This window comes from Glycine max, chromosome 14 (assembly GCF_000004515.6).
Source record: "Glycine max cultivar Williams 82 chromosome 14, Glycine_max_v4.0, whole genome shotgun sequence".
NCBI lineage: Eukaryota > Viridiplantae > Streptophyta > Magnoliopsida > Fabales > Fabaceae > Glycine > Glycine max.
Window position 1 is genome coordinate 28,533,144 of NC_038250.2, and position 8,844 is coordinate 28,541,987.

The window sequence follows — 8,844 nt, forward strand, 5'->3', positions numbered from 1 at the left end:
CCATGGATATGCTATGAGGGTGTGCGGTAGAAAATGCAATTCTGTTCTCAGATCTAATGTAATTAATGATGGGGATTCTGTTCAAATTTTTCCTTTTATATTGATATAAAAATGTAGTAGTTAGAGGCGTGGCCGACCGGATGATGCCAATTTTTTCCATGTTCCTTACTTTTTTATAAACTAAACTAAATCTTTACTATAAATTATACACAGTATAAGGGACGGAAATTTGCTGGTCTTTTCTAAATGAATTAAATAAGTGTCATTCTTTATTTTGATAGTGATTTGTTTGGACAAATTAATGACTTAAAAACAAAGTAATAATTAGAAAATGTTTCATAGACACCCATATGCAATCTAATATCTAGAGAGAGAAAAAAATAATATAATATTATATGATGCGATAGAAAAATAGAGGAAAAAAATGAGAAAAATCGATAGAGTATTTAAAAAAAAATTGGATTATTCAGGCTTTTTTTTATCAAATGGAGATTTTTTTTTTCAAGGTCAATTTTAAATTATTACTAAGAATAAAATAGTCCTAACAGGTGTTATATCTTTTGAGTTAAAAGTAATGGTATGATGTGTTACAATTTATTATTTTTTTATTTTTATTTTATCTGAAATCATAATAGATATTACCACTTTTAACTCAAAAATCATAATACCTATTATAATTTATCCCATTTTTTATAATTATTTAAAATTGATCCCGAAATGAAAAAAGAAAAAATAATTTGCCCCGCAAGAAACCGATTATTGATGTATTATTACTTAGATTAGATGGGGTGATTGCATACTGTGTGCGATGGCGTTAAAATTATAACCAGGGATGTCGATGCTTTTCCATACCCCTTTCTGTTATATATTAAACTAGCATCATACCCGCTCTCTACACGGGTGAATTGGCTGCTTTTGCATGTTTTAGAAAAGTAAATAATGTAATATTCAATTTATTAAGGTCAATTCTATTAATGGAATCAATGTTTATGTGGTGACAGTGGCGGATCAAGAGACATTTTCCTTAGTAGGAGAAAAATAGTTTATAATATTTTTAAAAAAAATATCAGAAGCTTTTATAAAATATGACAAAAAAAATCTAAATAATTAACTTTCTACAAATTACAATTATCCTATATCCTGTTTTATGATTTTTTTCATTGTCAATACATTCAAAAATTAAGGAGAATAAAGTAGTAAAATTAGTATCAAATTATTTTCCTTTTCTAATTTCTTATACTTTTTTATATTATTTTTTAAAAAAATATGTTATGGGAATAATACCTATTTTTTTATGGAAGCATATTTTTTTTACTACACATTTACAAATAAAATAAAAATTCTTGTGGGGGCATCCTTCAGCCGGTGGTGGTGAGTATATAGCTTACAAAATTGTAAACTATACTAGCCAGTAGCCCATGTGCCAATGCACGGGATGATACTCCATATTTGAGTATTTGAAAAGTTGGAATAATTAATATTGAGTTACATGTAGGTAATAAAGTATGATTTTTAGGTAATAAAGTATGATTTTAAGGTAACTTGTTAATATTATATATTGTTTGATATTGTTTAGAATAAAAGAAAGGATGCACAATAAAAATATGCGAATCAAACGATTACATGATTGGATAATATGTACCTCACTAAGTCATGAAACATCAAAAACACTAAGTCATGAAACATCAAGAAGTAGAAAAAAGATATGAGAAAAAATATAAGTCAACGAAATAAGTTTATAATTAATCAAAGCAAACCATAAACTATTCAGTCAAAATTAAAAAGAAATTGAAAAATTGTTTGATACCCAAAGGTATTGAACTTACAACATTAATAAAAACATGAGAATAAGGCACATGAAAGAACCTTTGGGATGCACACGACTACAATAAGATATTAGTAGTGTCAGCCCGTGCCTTCAAATTGTTGACTGCATTTTTTTCTTCTTCTTTTTGATTGAATCCCCTCCACCATAAATTAAAGAAAGCAATACACACACAAAAATCACAGAGCATAAACCTTTCATTCACGTTTAATCTACAATTAAAATTCATAGAACATTACGTCTGGTAATCGAAATCTTACAACATTAATAAAAATATGAGAAGAAGGCACATTAAAGAACCTTTGGGATGCACATGACTACAATCAAATATTAGTAGTGTCAGCTCGTGCCTTCAAATTGTTGACTGCATTTTTTTTTCATCTTTTTGATTGAATCCCCTCCACCATAAATTAAAGAAAGTAATACACACAAAAATTACAGAGCATGAACCTTTTGTCCACGTTTAATCTACAATTAAAATTCATAGAACATTACGTCTGGTAATCGAAATCTTACAACATTAATAAAAATATGAGAAGAAGGCACATTAAAGAACCTTTGGGATGCACATGACTACAATCAGATATTAGTAGTGTCAGCCCGTGCCTTCAAATTGTTGACTGCATTTTTTTTTCTTCTTTTTGATTGAATCCCCTCCACCATAAATTAAAGAAAGTAATACACACACAAAAATGACAGAGCATGAACTTTTCGTCCACGTTTAATATACAATTAAAATTCATAGAACATTACGTTTGGAAATCGAAATCTTACAACATTAATAAAAATATGAGAAGAAGGCACATGAAAGAACCTTTGGGATGCACATGACTACAATTAGATATTAGTAGTGTCAGCCCGTGCCTTCAAATTGATGACTGCATTTTTTTTTCTTCTTTTTGATTGAATCCCCTCGACGATAAATTAAAGAAAGCAATACACACTCAAAAATTACAGAGCATAAACCTTTCGTCCACGTTTAATCTACAATTAAAATTCATAGAACATTACAGATGGTAATCAAAATAAGGCCACACAAATAAAAGAATGAAGATCTCAGCAGAAAATACGACAGAAAAATTAAGAACACTAAGTCATGAAACATGAAGAGGAAAAAAAAAAAAACTACATAATAGATTGGTTAATAAACAAATATTAGGAAAAAATATTAGTGTTAGTCTATGCTTTCAAATAACCTAAGTACAAAGTCTAACAAATTATAATATTTAAATATTAAATGTAACTGAAAAAGATATATTTGATACATAATAAACAAAAGACAGATTATTAATATAATTTAATAATTTTTTTTCCTTAAATTAAACAAAAGACCGATTATCAATATTTGTTGACCTTTTTTTTGGTATCATACAACGTGTGCACATTTTTTAATTATAAAAAAAGATGGATGAGAATAGACGCTTACATTAAGAAATCCATTATACCCAAAAATGAAAATGAATTTTTTTTAAAAAAAATATGAAATAGTTGTAACAAATCTACAGTGCGTGAGAGATATCCTATATCTACACATTTGTGATAAAAATCGCAACTTTGGAATAGTTAATCCTTAAAGTAAAGAAATAAAGAAAACAAACATGTACTCATGGAGTTTTAAGATAAAAATCACAACTTTTTTTAATTTAAGAAAAAATAACTACATAATTAGGAATACAAAATTGAAGCTGATTTTAATAATACGTTAAAATTGATAATGTAATATTTAAAATTGATTGTTAAGTAACAGAATATTATGATTATTTTCATATCCTAACCAAATATGCTTATTAATTTGAAAATTATGATTATTTTCATATCCTAACAGAATATTTTAAATTGATTGTTAGACCAAACGAATTGATTTGAATACATGCATAAATGCATAATAGCCCTTTTTTCAAAAAAGAAAGCATAATAGCAACGGCCTAAAATATATAAACGTTGATGAACATCTCTTCCGTAGAGTTAAACATTTTATTATTACTATAAAAATTAATTCTACACTTATTAATGTAAAGAATTTTTATATTATTATTTAATTAACAAATTGTAATAATTATTTTCTAGTTATTTTCTAGAATGTTCTTTTTTATCTTTGACCGACAATCGTACTTTAAATTCAAAGAAAATTAATAAAAATATGAATAAATTATGCTTATTAATTAAACGTTAACAAATTGATGATTACGGGAAAAATAAATATAAAATTAAACCTCATTTTAATAATATGTTAAAATTGATAGTGTAATATTTAAAATTGATTAAGTATCTACTAATTAGGAATAAGTCAACGTCTAAATTATCATTATTTTCATATCCTAATAGAATATGTTTATTAAGTTGAAGATTATGATTATTTTCATATTCTAACAGAATATTTAAAATTGATTTTTAAATACCTATTAATTCGAAATGAAAATTAACAAAAATACGAATAAAATATGCTTATTAATTAAACGTTAATAAATTGATCCTGATTACGGGGAAAACAAATACAAAATTGAAGCTGATTTTAATAATATGTTAAAAATTGATAGCGTAATATTTAAAATTGATTGTTAAGTACCTACTAATTTGAATTGAAGCTTGTTTAGTGTAATTTTTTTTATCAATTTAATTATTTGTTTAATTTGAATAAATTAAATTTTAAAATTTTAATTTTAATCTTTTATATATTTAAATTATATTTATTAATTTTTTTTTCGTTTGAAACATTAATCTTATGTTAACATTTAATTATCCATAAATTATTAAGTACCTACTAATTTGAATTGAAGCTGGGTTCAAACTATGGTTATTTCCATATCCTAACAGAATATTTTAAATTGATTGTTAAACCAAATGAATTGATTTTATTATTCATAAATAAATTTCCATAGCTGGTCCAAGATTATGTGACCCCGATATAAACAACACCACCCTAGTTAAATTTGAACCCAACAGTTTTTTTTTTTTTTTGCAAATTCATGTGTGTACCCAACAATGCTACAATATTGCTGAGTGAAATAGAAATGCAACTATTTCCTAAGTATGAAGCTAATTAATTTTCTGCAATAGAGGAATCACACAAATTTCTATTAACAATAAACTGGAAAAAAAAAAAGATTGAAGCACGTAGAAAAAGACATAAAAATAAAAATAATAGAAATTTGAATGTATGAACGTTAAAATGTAACAATTTTTTGAAGTAAAAAATAAAATCATAGGCATGCATTGCAAACAATAATAAATTAAGGGCCAAGAGAAAAAAAAAGAAAGGGAAAGGAGAATTAAAGATTAGAAACCTACGAGGAGAAGAGGAATGTGGATAGTGTGAAGCGGTGAGTTGCGGTTATTATTACTATAAAAATTAATTCTACACTTATTAATGTAAAGAGTTCTACACTTATTAATAATAAATGCACAATGAAATTAATAAAATTCATTAATATTAAATAATAAAAATAATAAATGCAGGTCGCATCCATGTCAGCATAGGCAGGGCAAAGAAAACAAAGCTTTCTCTTGCAAAGAAAAAAAAGCACTACTCATTGTTGAGTTGAACAAATTTATGAGACGAATTTGAATGTACTCAAACAATTTTAAAACATGGTGAACAATGTCCAGGAACACCAAAAAGGTCAACATGGTTCAAGGACACCCAAAAATTAAATCTTTTTCACTGCGAGAACTAACAAAACAAAACAAAGGCAGAAAAAAAAAAAGAAACACAAAATGCAAAGGAAGAACTATACCGAACCACCGTCAAATAAGGCTGAGGAACACAAAAGAATTCAATATTTTGTATCGACAGAACCCAGAAATCAAAACAAAGTTCATTTTTTTATTCATGCAACATTACATATGATAACTGAGAAAAGGCCACAAAAAAGTAAGTGGAAAGGATGAGGACGTCGGAGAAGACTAAGGAACACAAAAAAATTTAAACTTTTGTATTGTGAGAAACAAAGAAAATGAACTTGTAGACAAAAAAACAAAGAAAACAAACCTGTTTGAGATGAAAATGAGATAATTTGGAGATAAAAATCGCAGCTTTAGTGTCTTCTTCTAGTTTCTCTGCATACAATAGCGATTGTATTGTGAGAAGTCAGAAAATAAAATAAAAAAATTTAAGCTTTTGTATTGTGAGAAGTTAGAAAACAAAATAAAGGCATAGGAAAGAAGGAGGACATCGGAGAAGGCTGAGGAACACAAAAAAATTTAAGTTTTTGTATTGTGAGAAACAAAGAAACAAAGAAACAAAAAAACCGAACATGTAGACAGAGAAACAAAAAACAAACCTGTTTGACTTGAAAATGAGATAAAAATCGAAGCTTTTTGGAGATAAAAATTGCAGCTTTAGTGTCTTCTTCCAACTTTTGCATACAATAGAGATTGTATTGTGAGAAGTCAGAAAAAAAATTTAAGCTTTTGTATTGTGAGAAGTCAGAAAACAAAATAAAGGCATAAAAAGGTGGGTATAGGAAAGAATGAGGACATTGGAGAAGGCTGAGGAACACCAAAAAATTTAAACTTTTGTATTGTGAGAAACAAAGAAACAACAAAAACGAACCTGTAGACAGAGAAACAAAGAAACAACAAAAATGAAATTGTAGACAGAGAAACAAAGAAAACAAACCTGTTTGAGATGAAAATGAGATAAAAATCGTAGCTTTAGTGTCTTCTTCTACCTTCTCTGCATACAATAGCGATTGTATTGTGAGAAACAAAGAAACAACAAAAACGAATCTGTAGACAGAGAAACAAAGAAAATAAACCTGTTTGAGATGAAAAGGAGATAAAAATCGAAGCTTTTTGGAGATAAAAATCACAACTTTAGTGTCTTCTTCCACCTTCTCTGCATACAATAACGATTGTATTGTGAGAAGTCAGAAAATAAAATAAAAAAATCACAGCTTTGGTGTGTTTATGAACAACTACTCATGGAGTTAAACCGTAAAATAAAGAAACAAAGAAAATGAACCTGTACTCATGGAGTCTTAAGATAAAAATCACAGCTTTGGTGTTTTTATGAACCGATACTCATGCAAGGAAAGACATACCCACAAAGGTCAGCAGAACAAAAAAAAAAGCCACAATAAAAAATAGAATCACACTACCCAGAATGCAAAAGCCAAGAGAAAAAAGGCAAGGCAAAATTTTGATGGGTGAAGTAAAAAAGAAGAAAATGAAACGAACAAAAGGAGTGGGTCAAAATGAAAATGCAGACACAAAAAAACAAACCTTCTTCACTGAAGGAGGAAGCCAGTGGTGAGATACGCAAAAGCATGAGCAACAAAGGAGACATGAGAAGCTTCCACTTGTGACGACCAACATAGAGCAACAACACCAAGGCATTGTCTTCCATTGTAGTGGGTTATTAAGAGAGAGAGAAAGAGTCCAGGCATTTGGCGTGAAGTGTAAAAAAGAAGAGTGTTATGAAGAGAGAGAATGAGAAAGGGAAACAGTGGTGGGTTATTAAGAGAGAGAAAGAGTGCCGGTGAAAATGTATTTGGAAATGTAAATGCATCGGTAATCGGTAACTGTATGTAATAATAAATGCACCCGTGAGTAGATATTTTTGGGCGGGATGGAGGGGAAGGAGGATTGCTGGTAGGACGACACGTGGCAAAAAAATGTCAGTTGGCATAGTCAGGGCCTTGTTTGTATATAGAAGATAGATTTATTTGTGGTTAGTAAGTATATAGCTTACAAAATTGTAAACTATATTTATTTGTGCTTTATACCTGATGACTTCACTATGAGACGCACTAATTCTCATTGTAGTCCACTTGCACCCCACTACTCATCTACCTTCAAGTAATTCAACTAAAACCTAAGTCTTGTTTTTCTGAGAGGATTCCATCTTTTTATCCATGGCCATCACCCACTCTTTACCTTTAGAACAAAAAATTACTTCCTAATAAGCGGTTGGTTCAAATCAATTTCTTTTGGTGCCTATAGCGCATAAGACACTATATTATCAAAGTCATATCTTTTAGGTGCTTTGATTTGTCTATAGGACTTTCTAGGTGTTGTGGTTTTCAACTGTTTTAGATGGTTCTAACTCATCTAGTCAGACTCCTTAATTGTTGTTAAATTTTGATTTTGATGTTGCATTTAAAGATTCTGATCAATCTCATCAAGTGCTTCAAGCTACTTTCGATCCCTAAAATTTCTTATTGTAGTGCTCTTAAACTCTACATGCTTAGTGACTTCCTTAGCCTTGCTCAAATATTTTTCAAATTTAGAATGCAGCATAGAGAGTTCATAAAAAATGCATCTCTACTCAAAATGACCTTTTTTCTAATGGAGATCAAACTTTGAATACTTCGAGTCCATCTCCATATCCCATAAAAGGCATCCTTCTTGGCTTTGGGCTTCAACTTATCTTCACTTACATGATAATATGTTAGACATCTAAACACCTTCAACATTGAGTATTCAATAGGTTTGTTAGATCATACCTCAGTAGGGGTCCTGAAATCTGTGGCATTGGATGGCGAACAATTCATGAGATAACATGTTCTGTTGATTGCCTCAGCCCAGAAACCCCTATTCAACCTTGAATTGGATAGCATGCATTTGACCCTTTCTAATAAGGTCATTTTCATTCTTTCAGCTACTCCATTCTTCTATGGAGTATAGTGTACAATATGTTGTCTTGCAATGCCTTCATCTTTACAAAATTCATTGAATTCAATAGAATAAAATTCCAAGCCATTGTCAGTCCTAAGAAACTTTACTGTCTTTCCTATTTAATTCTTCTTAAGAATTGTCAAATGCTTGAAACATTTGAAAGCTTCAAATTTCTGCTTCATCATGAATAACCATGTCATCCTTGAGTAATCATCGATGATGGAGAGGAAGTATCTTGCCTCTCCCCATGATGGAACTCTCAAATGCACCTAGTAGTTAGAATGGATGTATTCCAATGTGGCCTTTGTAGTGTGCAAAACCTTTGGGAGTTTCGTCTGATGTTGCTTCCTGTAGAAATAGTGCTTACAAAAATGAAGAGGTTCAACCTTGTGATTTCCAAG

General features: G+C 29.3%; 1 long non-coding RNA gene across 2 annotated transcripts; it reads right to left on the minus strand.

The window, feature by feature from the left end:
- Positions 1 to 4,864: 4,864 nt before the first annotated feature.
- LOC102659650 (uncharacterized) lies at positions 4,865 to 7,261 on the minus strand. Of its 2 annotated transcripts, XR_418045.4 has the most exons (4): positions 6,789 to 7,261; positions 6,583 to 6,662; positions 6,444 to 6,500; positions 4,865 to 5,881 (listed from the first exon to the last, which is right to left on the minus strand). It is a non-coding gene; the product is annotated as an uncharacterized lncRNA (long non-coding RNA). The 2 variants fall into 2 exon arrangements; XR_005888519.1 differs by having other exon boundaries at positions 6,583 to 7,261.
- Positions 7,262 to 8,844: the final 1,583 nt, after the last annotated feature.